At 44.2% G+C, this 19,370-nt stretch overlaps 1 protein-coding gene across 1 annotated transcript in view; it reads right to left on the bottom strand.

Annotated features, from left to right (window-relative positions):
• Positions 1–17,690, bottom strand: part of ZBTB40 (zinc finger and BTB domain containing 40) — a 59,978-nt gene extending 42,288 nt beyond the window's left edge. The window contains exon 1 of the mRNA XM_054721045.1: positions 17,549–17,690. The gene's annotated coding sequence lies outside the window, so the exon portion shown is untranslated. The remainder of the gene's footprint in view (positions 1–17,548) is intronic.
• Positions 17,691–19,370: the final 1,680 nt, after the last annotated feature.

Raw genomic sequence — 19,370 nt, 5'->3', positions numbered from 1 at the left:
AAAAATAATGTATGTGCACAGGCAACAGGCACTGAAAATGTATCTGATAAGCAGGTGCCATTATGATATGGACACTGGGCTGGCTAGAGTGGGTCTCCAAGAAGAAGTGTGGAGTACAAGGCTGCCTAGATTGGGGAGGCCAGAAAATGAGCAGAGGAACTTACATCTACTTGCGGGAGAAGCTTCTAAAATAAAAACAAAGTGACAGGGAGGATGGACTAATGAGGAAAAGTGAGCAGCAATGCGAAGGAAGAATGGGCATCCTATATATATTATCTACAACTGGACAACTGGAGTTCCATGGAGCAGAAGCTTGGCCCACCTCTGCTGGATTTCTGTATTCCAATATCCTATATGATAAAGGGGTAATATGCAAATTGACCCTCACACCCTCGCACAAGATGGCCGCCCCCATGTGGTCAAAGATGGCCGCTACAAGATGTCAGGCAGGGGAGGGTAGTTGTGGCGATCAGGCCATCAGGGGAGGGCAGTTAGGGGTGACCGGGTCAGCAGGGGAGGGTAGTTGGGGGCAACCAGGCCTGCAGGTGAAGGCAGTTGGGAACGACCAGGCCGGCAGGGGAGGACAGTTAGGGGTGACTGGGCCGGCAGGGGAGGGCAGTTGGGGGTTACCGGGCCAGCAGGGGAGGGCAGTTGGGGACAATCAGGCCAGCAGGGGAGCAGTTAGGCATCAGTCAGGCTGGCAGGGGAGTGGTTAGGGGGTGATCAGGCTGGTAGGCAGGCAAGCTGTTGGGAGTCAGCAGTCCCTGATTGTGAGAGGGATGTCCGACTGCCGGTTTAGGCCCAATCCCACAGGGACATCCGGCAGTCGGACATCCCCTGAGGGGTCCCAGACTGGAGAGGGTGCAGGCTGGGCTGAGGGACACCCCCCCACACCCTAGTGCATGAATTTCATGCACCAGGCCTCTAGTCCTATATAATAAAAGGCCAATATGTAAATCGACTGAATGGTGAACGACTAGTCGCTATGACGTGCACTGACCACCAGGGGACAGATGATCAACGCAGGAGCTGCCCCCTGGTGGTTAGTGCGCTCCCACAGGGGGAGCGGCGCTCAGCCAGAAGCCCTGAGCCAGGCTCACAGCTAAGGAGCGCAGCGGTGGTGGTGGGAACCTCTCCCGCCTCCGCGGCAGCACTAAGGATGTCTGACTGCTGGCTTAGGCCCGCTCCCTGTCAGTCGGACATCCTCCGAGGGCTCCTGGACTGCAAAAGGGCGCAGGTCGGTCTGAGGGATGACCCCCACCTCAAGTGCATGCATTTCATGCACCGAGCCTCTAGTTCCATGATAAAAGCCATTCTAATACTTGATCAGGGGTCCTCTATTCTGGTTCCCTAACAATTCTGTACTCTCCTTGCAGAACATCTATCTCAGGGCCTAAGACATTTCTCTTATGGTCTTGTTTGATGCTACCTCACCAGCTTAGAGCATTTTTCCCCCTTACTGTTGCTATTGATAATCCCTATCTCCTGAATAAAATTTTTACTTCTCTTGATGCCTCGGCTCTGCTGGAACCAGAGAGCTGGAGGGGACCTTGCTGAGCCCTATTCATTGCTTTCAGCAAACAGTTCATTACTTTATCTATCATGTACTCTTGTCATATGACTAAATGACCTTAGTGCAATCTCTTCCTTTTTTAAGGAAGGAAACTGAGGTCCTGAGAGGCAGAGTTGCTCTTTGATCTGAGTCAGCTTTAACCCCATGGCTGTTTAGTATCACACAAACAACCAGAATCAGGTGAAATAACAGGCACTCTCAAATAATTAGAGCAAAGATCACACATTCTGAGACAAGAAATGGGGCATTTGCTCCACACAAAAAGATGATTTAAAATGTAAGGTATCTAAGGAATCGGCTAAGTTAAAAGGGAACCACTAGCAATTATTTCTGAGAACGCAAGGAGGATTGGTGAGGTTAGAAAAGGGTGACTGTAGCTTTTAGCAGGCCCAGATTTCTCAAGTTCAAAAGCAGCTGTCATTTGGTCTCTTATCTTACACTGACAGCCTGAAAGGCAGCAATTTATAGTGTAAGGGATGAAGATTTTTGTATCTGACACTCTTGGGTTTATGGTAGTATCTTTTCTTATGTATCATCATGGTTATTTCTAATGTTATCATCACTACCATCATCATTCCATCCCAAATGGTGGTCTACTCCTGTTCCAGTCCCTAAGATTTGCAGCAACACCTGACCGACCTGTGTGCTTTCCTAAGTACATCCTGGTCACTGGGAAATCCGGGTAGATAGCACAGCTCTGAAGAACTCGGCACTCAAAATTCTAAAGCAGCTGAACCAGGCAGAAAACACACTGTTGGGGATTTGGGGTGCTGTCTACTGAGCTCTATAGCAGAAATCAAGTAAGGATGATGCTACGATAATAATACCTTGCTTATATACTGGGATTTGTGCCTCATCATCCCATTTATCCTCGATGACTAAGGCTCAGAGGTGCCAAATGCCTTACTATGGGCCACAGAGTTAATAAGGAGCAAAAAAGAGCCCAAGTCTCAATTCTCAAGCCATGGTTCTTTCCTTTGTAATGCGAAAGTCTCACTGAATGCTAAGGCTTAACTACCACTTCTGCAGATCATTCTCCCTCCCAAGAGCTCAGCAGCCATTAAGAAGTATAGCTGTCAACTCTTGGTCACTTAACAAGTATACTTACAGTCTCCCTCTGAGGGAACTGCCCCACTGGCTCAAGAGACTACATTGTTCTCAATTACCAATTCATGTTTCTCAACAAATTAGTCTTAATGATATTTTGCTCTCTCTTCATATTCTACCAAATTATACTAGAATATTAATCATCAAATAACCACTAATAAGAGCTACTAATAATTAAATACCTTGTTATGTTTATAAGAACTTTTTACATGTTACCTCCTTTAATACTAACAACCTGGCAAGAAAGTCAAATCCAATTTAAAACAAGTACTGATAGTGAAGAAGTTAAGGAACAGGCCCAAGATCACATAGCACATCAGTAGAGAAACTGAGATTTTAATCCAGCCGGCCTGATTCTAAAGCTCATGACCTCTGTCCACTAGAACAGTTTCTCAAGCTTTCATGTGGGTAAGAATCATGGGGGATCTTGCCAAAGGAAAGATTGTGATCCAGAAGTTCTGGGTGGGGCCTGAATTCTGCATTTCTAATAAGCTCCAGGTGATATGAATGCTGTGGGTTCAAGGAATCCTCTCTGAGTCACAAAGGACATGACATTATCTCTTCCCAAATCTCAGTTTTTCACATCTAATTATTATGCTTTAAGCAACCCTTCACCTCTAAAAAGTTGCAAGTCAAATCCCTTTTTTTTTCCATCTGCCCTTGGCTCCAGCCTAAAAAGCAAACTCCAGAATAGCTCTGGGAATAAAACATACAAAATACGGAATATTCCAATAACCAGGCCTTATCGACTAGCGCTATGGCCTGGCACCAACCCGAACTCCTTTAAAATGCATTTCAGCAACCTGGTCCTCCAGGACTAGCTCAGCTTCCCTGGCTGCTGCCCAAGTAACTAGAGGTCAAATTGCTCCCAATCTCGAGTTAAGTGGTCCACCGAGCCTGGTCAAGCCTTGGAAGGGCCTTAGGATGGTACAGCCATTCGATAAACGTATGCTGAAATGCATTCAGTGAAGAGATCTTGGTTCATGACATTATATATGATATATTGTGACATATCCTTCCTAGCCACTGTGCCACCAGTCTTCCCCCACAGAATCAGACAACTCTCCTTATCCTCCATAGGCTCCTACTCAGATCCCCTGAAAATGGTATTAAAGAGCATTTCAAGGCCTGTATTCTCTTTCCTAGTATGAAGTCTAAAATTAAGGATCAATATTATGTGCTGCCTGGACATTGGGTAAAATCAGGAGAGCCTCAAAGGGCTTAATCACAAATTCCACTACCTTCTCTGCTCCCATGGATGAGGTCCTGTAGCCGAATTATCTTTCTTATAAAGGGACCAGGTACAGTTCCTGTTTATCCTTGAGCAGTGGGATTTAGTTCCCTACAGCCCCATTCACATCCTCTGGCAAGAGCCAGAAGGCACTCAATCCTCTTCATGTTCCAAAGCCTGCCTCCCACAGCCCCTGGTCCCGCTGCTCCTGAGTACAGTCGCACCCTGGCATGGCCGGCTGTGTTCTCCTCTGGCGCCAAGTGTATATGCTTATAAACTGCTGTCAATCTTATCTGTCCAGTGTCCTGTGTTGTAGGTTCAGCCATGACCCTAAGATTAGAATCCCTCCCTTGTCACTGGGATGAAATGGAGGTCATTAAAACATCTTTTTTGCCCAATCCACCAGTCTCTACTCTTTTCACATCTTTGAATCTCTTCAATGCCTTTGACAGTACCTCAACTACTCTGATGGTAATGATGTCCAGCACATGTTAATCACAGTCTATACACTTTCCCATTTACTTCCCCGACCCTCCCTATGAGGTAGAATACCATCATTATCTCTAATTTTCAGGTGAGGAAACTAGTGACCAACAAGGTTACGCAACTTGCCTAAGACTCACAGCTAATGAACTTGGGCAGAGCTCAGATGCAGATCTGCCTGGCTCTTAATGACTACCTTAGTCTTGACAGGCTTTCCGGGCTCACTGCTGTCCTTCCTCAAGGCCTCTCACAGACAAACGTACTGCGGGATGCCGACAGGAGCACCTGCATTTGAGGCACCTTGTTCCTTCGGCCGGTCTCTGCTGAAAGATGGATGGAGATGTGTATCTGGCACACAGTGCTGTTGGAACAGGCCAGCTGACTGGCTAGGTGCCAAGACTCTTCCCTCGATGACTTGAACTTAAGGTCTGGTTTGGTTGTCAACCTTGCGGATACAAAAACCCCATCCAGTAGAAGTCTCACAGTTAATTGGACTTGGGGAGGTTAGATAACACTGTCTAAATTCATAAGAGAAGAACTATAAATCAAAAAGTCAATTTATTAGTTGATTTACTAGTGAAATATGCCTACTCTTAGCAGTTACCTGTAAAAAAAAAAAAAATTAAGCAGTGAGGCCAAGAATCATCAGAACGCCTTTTAAGAATCACAGAAGAGGCTATATTCACTGGAAGTCTGATGCATCTATCTTTTCCATGGAAGTAGATGCCTGGCCTCAGGACTGGGCAGATAGAGTCTGAGGGTGAATGTACACTGTACAGGCAGCACCAGCTGCCATTCTATCTTTTCACCTTCATCACTGAGTTTCTGGACTCTTCTGTGGCTACCGTCTCTCTTTGGAACGGTTGGACTCAGCTTTGTCCTTGAGGTAACCCTGTGCGGGTACCTAACAGCAGTGATCATGTGCTAATTTTTCAGACTCTCTGAGAATGTAAGGAGTGCCCTCCTGTTGCTCCCGCCCACGGGCTTTTCTGTTGGTGCTCCAAACATCTATCTATCGCAGATCAGAACTCCTCTTTCCAGGAGTCTAAGCCCAATGAAGCTTTCAACTCACTTCAAACTTATCCGCCTTCTAACTTCCATCTGGATCATCCACCTTACACTGGCTATCCCACACACTGTGTGATTTTAGGAAAATTACTTAACCTGGGTGGGGCAGTTTCCTCGTCTACAAAATAGGAGTCTTAATAGTACCTCTCTCATTGAGTTGTTAGAAGCTTTATTAAATGAGTCCACATACTTAAAGCACCAGCACTAGGAACACACTCAATAAATCAGTAAGCTGCTGGCCATCATCATCTCCACCATCACCTCACCACAGATTCTCAAAGTAGAGACACAGCAGATTAAGGTCCACTAGAAAGTAACCATTACATTCAACTATTCTTTTTCCAGACTCTCAATTTCAAATGGAATTCTTCTTTTGAGGCATTCTATAAAATACCATGATATAAAACATCAAAGTGCTTGGCATAACAAACTGCTAGTGTCCTCTTATCTCAGACTAATTCAGAGAAACGAGTAATTTAAAATGGAAGGAGGCTTTGAGAGACTTATCTGCCTTTGCTCTGCCGTTCTGGGCCATGCTGCTCTGATCCAATAGTTCATCCAAGATAACTCTCAACAGGCCCAACTGCAAAATCTCCCAAGCAACACATTCATCTAATGAGTGACAGGGGACAGTGACTGCATCACATCTAGGCTGACTGTTGCATCCTGCATCAAGAGCCTCAACAAGCAATCATCACTTCAGTGCCCTCACATCCAACCTCTTAGGTGTTAGTAAAGACCCTTGGCTTTGTCGCGGGTACCGATAGACTTTTTGCTCTGACCTGAAAATGTGGATGAGTCCTGAGTTCTCACCAACTTGATTATGAGAATACTTTTCTTCAACAGGGAATAAATCTGGACCAACACAAAGCCAAATTCTAAGTTGAGAGATACTAGTCTATCAAAGCACTCAGGCAAATAAAAGAGACCAAGTCAAGCCTTGGGACTCCAGAGGCTGTGTGCTTACAGTAAACGTTGGCTCTAGACCAGTGGTTCTCAACCTTCCTAATGCCGCGACCCTTTCATACAGCTCCTCATGTTGTGGTGACCCCCAACCATAAAATTATTTTCGTTGCTACTTCATAACTGTAATTTTGCTACTGTTAATGAATCGTAATGTAAATATCTGTGTTTTCTGATGGTCTTAGGCTCTACAGCCGACCCACAGGTTGAGAACCACTAGCAGGGTCACCTAAGACCATTGGAAAACATAGACCCACAGGTTGAGAACCGCTGCTGTAGAGCCTAAGACCATCGGAAAACACAGATATATACATTACGATTCATAACAGTAGCAAAATTACAGTTATGAAGTAGCAACAAAAATAATTTTATGGTTGGGGGTCACCACAACATGAGGAACTGTATTAAAGGGTCGCGGCATTAGGAAGGTGGAGAACCACTACTCTAGACAGACAGCCAGGGAGTGAAGTGCAGCTCTGCCCTCTAACTATCTATTTAACTTTAGCTAAGTTGCTTAACCCTCTAGGCCTCAGTTTCCTCATATGTAAAATGGGGATAACAGTTATCTCATGGGGTAGCTACAAGCAATAATATACTACTACATGTAAATGAGTCAATAGACATAAAGGACATTTCCTGTAACATTTTAAACATTCACTAAGTGTTAAAAGGAATAATAAAAATACACCTGCCAAAATATGTTTTTGTATTTCTTAGGTTGGATGGTCAGTTCACAGATGTACTTTTTAAAAATCACTCTGCCTCATCATTTTATATGTTATCTATTTATCTTCTATATATGGCAAATATTACAAAAATTCTTCTTTAAATGAAAAGAATTTCTAGACAATCACATTACTAGTTTCATACAGCTGGTCTGAGATGGGAGTCAGCTAGGAAAGAGAGAATGAAGAGGGTTAGGCCTCTTATAGCACAGACCTCTGGGCTATCATCAGAGATTTCATTCAAAGCCTTAAACTCACTGAAAATTGGGAGGAGATATAAAGAACTTCTGAAATCACCTGGTTCAATGCCCACATTTTGTAGATGAGAAACTGTTGAGAAGTAAAGTGTTTTTTAAGACCTTCTAGTTAACTAGTGACAGAAATGAGGCTGATCTTGTTACCCCTGTCTGAGCTATATATTCTAAGTGGGAAGTAATGAGGAAGACATTTTGGAAAGGGAAAGAGGTAGACACAGTTTGAAAGAGTTAAGGAAGTGACCTAACAATATGTAGCCAACGTTTACCAAAATCTATTATATCCCAGCACCATGCCAAGAACTTTGCCTGGGTAGCCTTATATAATTTGTGCAAAACCTGTGAGGCAGTTACTATTATTAACTCCACTTTCAACTGGGAAAGTGGAGGCCTAGAGAGATGAAATGACTCACCCCAAATCACAAAGCCAGGGAGTGGTGGAGTCAGTAAAATGAACCCACACTGTCTGACTCTGGAGCTGGAACCTTACCACTCACTGTATCTTGCCCAACCTTGAGAATTTAAAAAGCAGTTAAGCTTTTGATCCTAGAGTCTTTCTCCTACTTTTTTGGTAACTTCTTTGTTCAGAGGCACTGCAAAGATAAAAGAAGTGATTTTTAAGTAAGAGCAGATGACATTATATAGCATTTGCTTATTCTGGGCAACATGAGGCATCATACACATACTTCTCAAGCCCCAGACTTGTCCCAGGCCACACAGCTGGGCTGTGAAACCCATGCAGCCCCAGCATGACTCCAAGGCCACGTCCCAGCCTCATCAGTGGACAGTGTGTCCAGCAGGTCTTTACCAAGTTCAGCCAAGTGCCCTTACCTGTGGTTTGACACTGCACAGGGAAGAAATTCAGCATAATCTCTGCTCTCAGGGAGCATATGGCACAGCTGAGAAGAGACCACCTTCAGCTTAAAATCCTTCCTTTCTTACACCTTAGTAGTTAAGTAGCATTAGCACTGAAGAAAATGAACCCCCAGCTCCCTGTATTACTGTCCTACTGTCCTACTCCACTACTCAGATCAGCTGACCTTCGGTACCTCTGTGTTCATTCACAGATGAACTCCATTCTCCTCTCCTCCTAGTGCTGTAAGCTTCTTCTTTGGTCTTTGAAGAAATGCGAATTATTTTCATCTCTATCTTTCTCTCATCCATCACCAGGGAGTACGACAAGAGGGTTAAATTAAGGAGCTAATAAAAAATGTAAAAGGCATAACTTCTTTATTGTTTTTAACTTTGAGAAAGAGCCTATGGAGTCTCTAGTATTTGCCCAAAAATGTTCAAAGGAAGACCTGGAACATTTCACCCTCAAAAGTTTGCTGCCCGGGAAGAAAATCCAGAACTCCAGGGGCCAATTAGTCTGCTGTCTTGGACTTTGACCTTGGAAAGTCTCCCTGTGGATTGAATCTGACTGGAACTGAGGGCAGCTGACAGCAGAGTGGTGTCTGGGTGGTCAAATTTAATGACTGCCAGGCCTTTAGAGCAACCTTTAAAAGTTATAGTACCACAGCAATGTCAGGGCTAAATGTATAAGAGCAATAAGTTTCGCTGTTAAACTTACAAGTTCCTATTATGTTCCTGACATCATGCTAGGAGCTGGGCACTCAAAACAGAGGCAGTCCTTTAAACATCAACTCATCAAATTGCACTAATAAAACTAGACAAAGAGAAGGCAAAGTGTGAGCAAGAGGAGTAATGACAGGAGGGCTTACCGTTTATAAATGGCCAAAGTGAGGGCAGTATCTGTGATATGCATTAGGAGGGACTAATAAAACATTACCAGTTTGAGTTTGGAATAGTGGCTCTCGGCTGTCTTCTTTCTGCTTTTCCCTAGCCAGTTGGAGTTAAAATTTGGGGAAAAAAAAAAATCTTAATAAGGAGCGAAAAACAAGTTAGCTTCTAAAGCTGACTTTAGCTTTGTAATCTTTGAGTTACTTAAGCTTTCAAAACCTGCTTTCTCAAGTGTAAAATGGAGTGAACATGTATGTGGGAGTTCACAATGCTATTCTCACTTTCGTATGCTTGAAATTTCCAGTTTTAAAATGGGGATAATAGTACCTATTGCTTAGCTGCTATAAGGATTACACAAAAGAATTATGTAAAAACACCCCGTACCGTGCCTGGCACTTTGTAGGTGTTCAATAAATGGTAACTGTTATTACCAACACGCTACTTTTTAAAGTTCTGGGGTGGGGATAAAGAGAACAAAATACTATGAACCAGTGGATTAACAGCTGCAGAGTGCAGATTTATAGGTCTAACTAGAGGCCCGGTGCACAGAATGGTACACAATAAGTTTGGAGTATATGGATGTATGCAACTTCTCTGAGACGTTTTAGAGGGAATCTTAAGAATTTTTTTTAAATTAAAAATGGAAGTCTAATAAACTGAACAAGAAGCATACAAATTTTATATAAGGAAAACATAAAGCACTCCTGAAAAATCATAAAAGTAACCCTGAGCTAGTGGAAAGACAGGATAGGACAACTCAATATCAGAAAGATGTCTGTTTTCCCTAAGCTGACTCATAAATTTAACATGATCTCAATAAAAATGCCACCAAGTTGTCTCCTTCTGAAATTAGACAAATTAATTATGAAGTTCATATTGCAGAATAAATAAGCAGAAACAGCCAAGAAAACCCTAAAAAAAAAATACGAAAAAGTTGGCCTTCCAGATAGTAAAACAAATTAAAAGGCTCTAAAATTATGATGCTTTTGTAATTGCATATGAACTAGCAAATCAGTGGAACAAAATGGAAAATCCAGTAAGAAATCCAAATGCATGCAAGAGTTTTATATCCAAGAAAGAATGCATCTAAAATCAGTGGAGAAAAGGTAAGAACTTTAAGTAGTTTTGGGATGCCTGTCTGGCCAATAGGAAAAAGATAAAATTGATCTTTTCTCAAACTAAATGCCAAAAATTCCAGATGGATTAGAGTCTTAGATGTTTTTTTTAAAAAGGTGAAACCATGTATGTACTAGAAGAAAACATAATTCCTCATAAATTAAGAGTGGGACAAACTTCCTTACTCCGACTCAAAATCTAAATCAGCGGTTTTATTTAGTCAGGCGCACTAACCTCTTTTCCCTTAGGATGCCAAATAGAAAAAAAATCATAACAGATAACACAACAATAGCCATCTGGTGTGAATGAATCAAAATTATACCTTTTTTCTTTTTTGTCCAATCGGCTAAAACTATATTTTTTGGTGTGCTGCAGACTTTTAGTAATCAGTTTACGTGTGCCATGAGATGAAAAAAGTTAAAAAGTGCTGGTCTAAAGCAGGACATACACTGTAAGTCTGATAAATATTACTATAAAATATATAAAACTTTTGTACAGCAATAAAACAGGCAAAGTCAGGCAGATGACAAATTGGAAAAAAAATCTTGCAACTTATACCACAGACATTGGGCAGCTAACCTGTATCTCAAGAAAGGAGAAAACAAATTTAAACTATACTGATATATTATTTCTTACCTAACAGACTGACAAAAGCCCAAAACTGAAAGCAAGATTCAAGAGGGAAAAAGAGGAGTCAGGCATGAAATAAAAACTTGTGTGAATGCACCCTGTTATATAATTTGGATTTTGAAATCATGCAAATGGTTTACACAGTTAAAAACAAAATTAGCCTTGGCCAATGTGCTCAATGGTTAGAACACCTGCAGTGCACTGAAGGTCTCAGGTTCAATTCTGGTCAGGGCCTGGGTTGTGGGTTCACTCCCTGTCCCTAGTTGGGGAGCACGCAGGAGGCAACCAATGGATGTGTCTCTCTCTATCTCTCTCTCCTTTCCACACACTCCCTGAAAAGCAATGGAAAAAAGATCCTCCGGTGAGGATTAACAAAAACAACAACAAAAAATTAGGCTTTTAAAGCAATTTTTAAAGTTTCAAACAAATGAACCTGTTTATCAAGCTGGTGGCATAGCCACACAGAGAAAATAACTACAAGTGCCTTTAGCACAGATTTGACTATACATCCCAAGTAGCATATAGTCTAAGGACAAAGAAACCACACAGAAACTAAGACAACATTCAGTAATCTAATGGTCAGTGTGGCTAATAGCATCGCCACTGGCCGGGTTAGTAACATGGCCAGGAAATCAGCAGCCTCAAAGCCCAGAGCGTGGCCCAGAGAATGAAGTTCAGTGACCCACTGAATGTTTTCTACAGCTTAAGTAGATGAGTGAGAGGGAGCTAAGAGCGTGCTGAGATGAGGCTTGAGTCTGGCCCAGCCAGAGAGCTCGAGGCCAGCATATGCCAAGCCACGAAAATGCACTATCCTGAGGGCAGACAACCATCCTGGAGTTTCAAGCATGAGAGTGACATGTTCAGATTTGTGCTTTACAAAGATCACTGACAGTGAACAAAACATACTGAAGAGCAGAGCTGGAAGCCAGGTGAGCAGCTAGAAGGCTGTTGCACTGACCCAGGACAAGAGATTATAGTAGCTTTAACCAAAAGAAAAAAAGGGGGCCATCCAACAGGTGTACAGCTGACATACATGTGTGCTCTTTGTGAGTGGGGGATGGAAGGAGGGTGGCGGCTTCAGAGAAGGGCAAGGACGTGGGAGGTTTCTGCCTTGGGCAACTCTGTGGTGCCATTTACTGAGACTAATAACTGAAGGGAAGTACCAGATGGGAGGAAAGTGGCAAGTTCCCTGCTGCCTGAGCGCCTGACATGCTATTTCAGTTAGGGGGACAGGAGCTGAAGGGGTCAAGAAGGAAGATCCACGCTGCAGCCTAGAAAACTGAGAAACAGAGAAGAAACTAGTTAACCTACTAGTTTACCTCTTGCAATATTTTCTACAAGTCAGAAATAGTCACATCCTGTTCACTTTTGTTTTTATATTTAAAAATTCAAGTAACCAATATTTGGAACCTCAACAGCTATTATTTACACTTGTAATCCTATATTTCTAATCTCCCTCATCCTTCTTGGGCCCTTTCCTTCATAAAATATTCCCTATTATTTGTCCCAAGAACCAGACTCTAGGACGTATAGCAGAGGCCACTCATCCAAATACCTCCAGGGGGCAGGCAGGTGTACAATCTCTGATGTTTAAATGTAAGCAACTAGTTGTTAAACACTATATGGACCAAACTCTGGCCTACAAAAGATTTCTACTGAGGTGGCATTTTTACAAAATAGCCTACGATGAAGATCTAAAAGGTATGTCCTCCCTCTTATTTCCCTTCCAGTACTAATAAACCCAGAAATTACATCTATGAATTGACTTTCCCAGGGGTCTTAGTATTAGAGACGTTCTGAGTAAAGTTGTTTTCAAAAAGAAGCTCTTGACTTTCACAGGTACAGACAGAGGGACTCCGGGACAAAAGCAGGCAGGCATCCTCTCCTCCTTACTCCTGTCTCTGCCTCCCTGACTACCTCTCTCCTCCTCTCCATTTCCCTCCTAACCCTCACCTCCTAGCTCTGAGGAACTGAATCATCTGTAGGAAGCTGAAGCCCAGAGCCAAATAATTAGGCTGCTACTGCTCTTCCTTTCACCTGTCTGAAGAAACAAATTCGGAATCTGCTAACAAGGTTGCCAAGACAACATGCCCCCATTTCACCGGTCTCACGTACAAGAAGGGCAAACAAGGATCTCTAAGGGATTTCTGAAGCACCTCTTTGGGTAAATATCTCTATTACAAATAAGCATTCAACTATGCTTGACTGCTTTAGGCAGGAAAAAAGGTTGGAAAGATAATTTCAAAACTCTGAGATCAAGGCCATACAACTCTAGAAAGTTACTGTTTCCCGAGGGAGTCTCAGCACTACTTCCATTTGTGATGGACATTTCGCTGTTGGCTCTGCACCCTTTGAGGGGTCAGGGACTGAGATCTGATTAATGTAACGGGCTCTCTCCCCAGAAAAACAACAGTCACACAAATCTGCAGGCAAACTCAAAGGGTTCATGGATCCCTTGCAGCTGGGCCATTCACCCCAGATTAACAATCCTTGCTAGAACACATTTACTTCACCGAAGGAAATGAAATACTTGAAGTCATGATTTTGAGGACCCAACAGCATGATGTGGAGGATAACATTAGGAAAGTGTAAGGTAAGTGAGCATTCTTTCCTTTCCCTTCTCTCCCTTGAGGCCTGCAGGAGTCTCAACACTGCACACCCTGCATGACGTTTAAAAAGGGACAATCTCACCTTTGAATTTAAATAATCTTAATATTTAATTTTTCTTCTCTGTGGTTATAGCTTGCTTTTTTCTATATTATCAAGATGATGACTTTAGAAGGCGGGCTATTGGAGATCCAGAAACCATATACCCCAATCCAATGCCCTTGTAAAAATCAAAGCGCTCACTCTCTGGAGGAGTTGAAAGAGGCTGAGGGGTCACCCCTGCCCCCAGGGCGCTGGCACAGGCAGAACTTCAGAAAGGCAATGTAAATACGCAGTATGAGGCAACGGGGCATACCAATTTGTTTTTCAATCTATTTTATTTCAGTTCAAAGCCTCGTTGCAGACAGGCAGTCCAAGAAAATAAGCCACATTTTAGTTACACTCAGTCTTCCCCAATCTCCTAAAGCAGCCGAGCATTGTCCGAGTGTGGCTCTTTTTCCTGCGCTGCCTGTCTGCTTTGAACCGAAATAAAATAGACCGAAAAACAAATCAGTATGCCCTGGCTCTTCCTGCAGTTTTATATTATCCTTCAAAGCTAGTGTTACCACCTACTTTTTACTGGAACCCAACAGACCCAAATCACAGAGTGAAACTGCAATACTTTAAATGTGAAGGTCCCACCCAACCCTAAAATAACCATTTAATTCGGGGCTTGTTGTTTAACGTTGCATTAACATGCCACTCTCTGTCCGGTTCCGTGCTCCATTTGCTGGGCTGGATCATATCTTCTGATGACATGTGCCATCTGGTTACTGGATACAGTTTAAAGCAAACCTTGACATTGCTCATCGTATATAGTTTGCTCGATTTATTACTGCCTCTGTAATTTTCCATGTTCATGAGCCCAAACATCATATTATGTTTACCTATTTAAAAAGTCCCCTACTTGCTTTAAACGTATTTAAAGCAGGGCATTGAAAATAATGCAACATTATTTTGAAAACTTTTAGAGGAAACCCAAATCATTTGCAAACAAATTTTGAAATGATCTCCAACTAGAGTGTGAAGCCTATCATTTTGTTAGCATGCCTCTTTCATGTGTGCAATGGAGGAACAAACCGTTTCAAGCTTAAAACACCAAAATGATGAAAAATGCTCTAAATAGACATTTGTATAATTAGGTTGAAAAAATTTACTTCCCAGTTGGAAAAGTTCAGCTCTTAAGAGAAACATTAAGAAAAAATAAGATTTGTCCCTCTTCTCCCAAAAGACAGAAACACACACACACACCCCTTCAATTTTGTCTATAACATTCTTCTGGATTTTTGTAATCATTTACCATTTTACATAAGTTTCCATTTGGGGCCAAATTTCATTAGTTTCCTCTGATTGGAATTTGGCAGCATATATAACAAGAAAACTCAGAACCTATTTTTACATGTTCTCTAACTTAATCCACACAATAACTCTTTAAGGACGTACCGTTATCCACATTTGGCAGATCAGACAACCAATCTGTAACTGGCTCACTGGCATGCAGCTCTGTCAGCAGCAAAGCCATGTTCAGGGCCAGGGACTCCGGACAGGACTGAGACCCACAGCACAATCACTCATTTCTTTCCGTTCTGCAGCACCCCAAGTTCTTGTCAGCTCACAGGCTCTAAACCTGCAGAAAAGTCCTGCCTTCCCACTTCTCTCCCTTTGCCCTCCTTGCTGGACTGGATCCTTGTCACTCAACAAGTTTCAGCTTAAACTTTTCCAAGGCCCTCTCAGGTTAGCACTGCTTTGTTTCCTTTTAGCAGTTGCCACAATTTGGAATAACTTGGTTATTTCTTCACCGTCTCAGACACTGTTTTAGGTCCATCTTGCTTACTATGGTATTCACAGGGCCTAGCACAATGGTGTCTGGTACAAAGCAGGCACTCAAATGTTTGCTCAACGAACAGCCTGGATTTGTTTATTTAATATTTACCAGATGACTGGTTGTGGGCACTGGCTAGCAGCTGATACAAAAGACTGCCCTTGAGGACCTCCCACATTGGTAGAAAAGATAAACAGATGGACTAATACAGGGTGGTGAGTGTGATCAGTTCAGGTTCAGATCCCAGCTCCCTTATGCATTAGCTATGTAACCTCGTAAATCTCTTCTGAGTCTCAGTGTGTTCATCTTTAAAATGGTAGTATTAATACTACCTGTCATAATGGTGTGAAGATTAAAAGATAATCCGTGCAAATCAAGCACATAGTCTAAGACAAGCTCAAAGAGCTCTGGGCAACACAAGAATTAATAAATATTAACTACTCATTTGTTATTATGATGCTCTGACAGCTGTATTTGAAATTATCTTTGTTTACTTGTGTACCATTTGTCCAAGCCCCTATATAATTTAAATTGTGTGGAAGGACAAAGTTCACATTGATCCTTTCACCGCTGTATTTCAAAGGATCTGGACCATCCCTAGTACACAGTAGGTGGTCAACAAATACTGAATGATTTATGAACGCATGCATGCAAACATAATATTCTGAAACCATTTGTTAAATCAGTGATGAATATGCCCCGTGTGGGCTCAATCCCCGGTGTGGAATGTGCAGGAGGCAATAGATCAATGATTCTCTCTCATCATTGATGTGTGTCTCTCTCTTTCCCTCTCCCTTCCTCTCTGAAATTAATAAAAAATATATTAAATAAGTAAATAAATCAGAGATGAATAGCTAGGTTTGGGAACTACTGCCATATATGAAAGGCATCTAAACTAGAAAGTGGAGTGTGGCAAAAGTTCGAAGATTTTAGCCAAGGAGAGAGGTATTTCACTTTGGGGTTGTCATTAAATCTACATACACCACAAAAGACTTGGATACAATTCCAAGGAAGAACCAATAGCCCCAGATTGAGAGAGTTGAAAGAATAAATTCTGAGCATATGGCATGGGTCACCAGGCAGGGGCTTCCAGGCATGACCTATATATATACAACCTGTGATCTAGGACCACTGTAAACAGCTGAACCACTCAGAAACTAAGATTCCTCCTCTTAAGCAGAAACATGGACACTTGCTTATAAAGTGTTGCTAGCACAAAAATGTTGTGCATGAATGTAAATAAACCACCTGACTTCTGGTAGGGGCTGGGTGGGTGGTATTACTGTTATTTAAAGTAGGGGAAACAATTCCCACTTGGAATAATACATTAAGACCAGAAGAGATAATGGAAGTCAGAGTGTTTTGTCAAACAGCTCTCGGTGCAAGGGACAGGTGTACCCAGAGTTTCCCATTAGGTGTGAAGTGACCAGAGAAATCGCTGGACAACATCGACCCAGTCTATTTGTGTCAAGGGTAGGGGTCGGCACCCTTTCTGTGAGCGGCCAGCCAGCCAGATATTCTCCGCTTTGTGGGCCAAGCGATCGATGTCATGCAACATGGGACTCTCCCAGCTCTGCTCCTGCAGCAGGAAAGCAGCCACAGACAATACATAAACAATGAACATGGCTGTGTTCCAATGAAACTCCCTTTATGGACTCCGAAATCTGATTTCATATAACTGTCACAATTCATATGAAATATTCTTCCCCCCGCCCCCCAACCATTTAAAAATGTAAAACCCATTTTTAGTTTGGGAGGGGGACGTTGGGGGATGGATTTGGCCCTAGGCCAGATGGCCCGCGCCAGGCGAAGGGACTTGGCGGGGGAGGGGGAGGGAGAGGGAGGACCGAGAAGACCGGCAGCGGCAGCGCGAGGCCGCGGTCCGCCGAGGAGCCGGGGTGCGGGGCCACGGCAGGCCCGGGGGAGAGGAGGCCCCCGCGGGGGGCGGGGGGAGGGCCCAGCCGGGACCCGCCGCCTTTCTCCGCCGGAGATTAGAGCCGAGCCAGCGCTCCGGCTGTGGGCCGCTCCTGGGGGTCCCGGGGCAAGGGGCGGCTGGGACTGAGCAGAGCCCGCGGAGTTCGACACGCGGAAGGGTCTCTGTCTCTGTGATCCCCTCCTGTGGGGCGCCTCTCAAGCCTCAGCTCCAAAAGGGGTCTCCACGCTGAGTCCTAGCCCCGTTTCTATGGTTACCTGTTCAGCACCGATTCAAACTGCCGTTCTTTATTGACAGCGCCATAGAGGACACGAACACTCCTGCCCGAAGGGAACAATAAAGATTTCTCCATTCAACAGCGCCAGAGACGCCACAAGGCGGCCATCTTGAGGCTGGCGAGGCAGGGATACCAGCAAGGAGGGGGAGGCCCAGCCTGCCTCACGCGCCGCGGTCACGTGCCGGGGGCGTGCCTCCGGGGCGGGGCCTGCGTCGCTCACGCGCCCTCCACCAATGGCAGGCCGAGTGCTGGCCTGGCCGCTCGTCTTCGCTCCTCTCCCCCACACTTCCAGGGAAGTTCTCATTGGGTCCCACCGTCCCTCGCTGACGCAGCAGCCCTGGGGTTAGGATCTTATTTCAAAGAATGGTGGGAAGGTATACACAAAAGATTTCTCTCCGTTTTTCCAAAACAGTACGTTCACGTGCCAGGCGGAGACGGGACCGGAGGCTGGTCCCCGGACGTATTCTCATTGGTGGAGAGGCTTGACACCGCTCAGACGTGATTGGCTAACAGGCCCGTGTCAACCAATCGTGGTGTCTTGAAGGCATTTTTTTTTTTTTAGAGCCCGCCTCTCCTCCCAATTTTAGTATTTAGGGTTTGGGAGAAAGCGTGTTTGCTAAACTCGCGTGTCCCGCGCTTTGTCGCACACGACACGTTCCACGTTGGCGCCCCCCTTGCCAGCCTCACACAGCCCAGCCGAGGAAGTGCGATGCAGACGGCCTCCGGCTCATCAAGCCGGGCCCGCGCCGCACACGGTCCCTCTGAGCCGCAGCCACCTTTTCTGTCACTGCCAGTCGTGCGGCCCAAAGCCATCGTCTCGGTACCAGGCCGGGCTCCCTGTGTGCTGCAGCTGTTGCCTCCACAGTGTCAGCATTCAGTCATGGTCAGACCGACTCCCACTCCATCACCGTTTTTAACCACAAATTCAATCCACCGGGCAGAACCGTCACTCACGTTGTTGCTGTCAGTGGCCCCTCATTTTTACCGTCACTGTCTGAGGTGCAAACACTGCCCATGACCACACACGTCAAGCTGTTCTGTGCAGCGTAGCACTGGGACTGTGTGCCCAGCGGTCACCCTTTCAGTTGCCTTCACGGTCCCTGGCACTCGCCTACTTCCACTGCCACACAGTCACGCCGACATTTAGCAAGCCCCCACCGGTGCACAGCTGTCCCTGTGGCTGTCCAATCAGTCACTTTCACTATTGTACTCACACATCACTGTCTCGTTCAGAGTCAGGTTTAATGTAGCTGACACTCAGTCACTGTTGTAGTCACTGGAGCCACAACACAGCTGTTGTATCTCCTAAGCATGTATTTCCACGATCGTTGCATCCTCCTTTAAGTAAGAGCCCTCAATGTAGGGTTGCCAGATTTAGGAAACAAACACCTACAATGTTTCTTGGCACATAGTAGGTGCTCAAGAAATACTCATCGAATGAATAGATTTAAAAAACACAGTATTATTCCAATGTACTGTATGTGAATGTGGATGACTTGAGGCTTATCAGTCACGAGCAACAGGAATAACTTTGCGGGTACAATCTGTCCTCCCTCTTCCACTTACCCAAACTCTGCATCCTATCGGGACTCGAGGAGAAAGCAGGAGAAATGTGGCCACTATGCCTAAACTGAAATCCTAGGATCGTGTTTGCAAAGTGTAGGGTTGGTTTTTTTTTTTTAAGTTTTTATTTCTTATTTTATTTCATATTCTAAAACAAAAATACCTTCGCTGTGGAGCATTTGGAAACATTGGAAGGAGTCCCCCCTTCTGAAGGGTGCCATCCCTGCCCTTGCTGGTTT

Source organism: Eptesicus fuscus, chromosome 9 (assembly GCF_027574615.1).
Source record: "Eptesicus fuscus isolate TK198812 chromosome 9, DD_ASM_mEF_20220401, whole genome shotgun sequence".
Lineage (NCBI taxonomy): Eukaryota > Metazoa > Chordata > Mammalia > Chiroptera > Vespertilionidae > Eptesicus > Eptesicus fuscus.
Note: the sequence above shows the minus strand (reverse complement) of the source record. Positions and strands in the feature narration are given on the sequence as shown.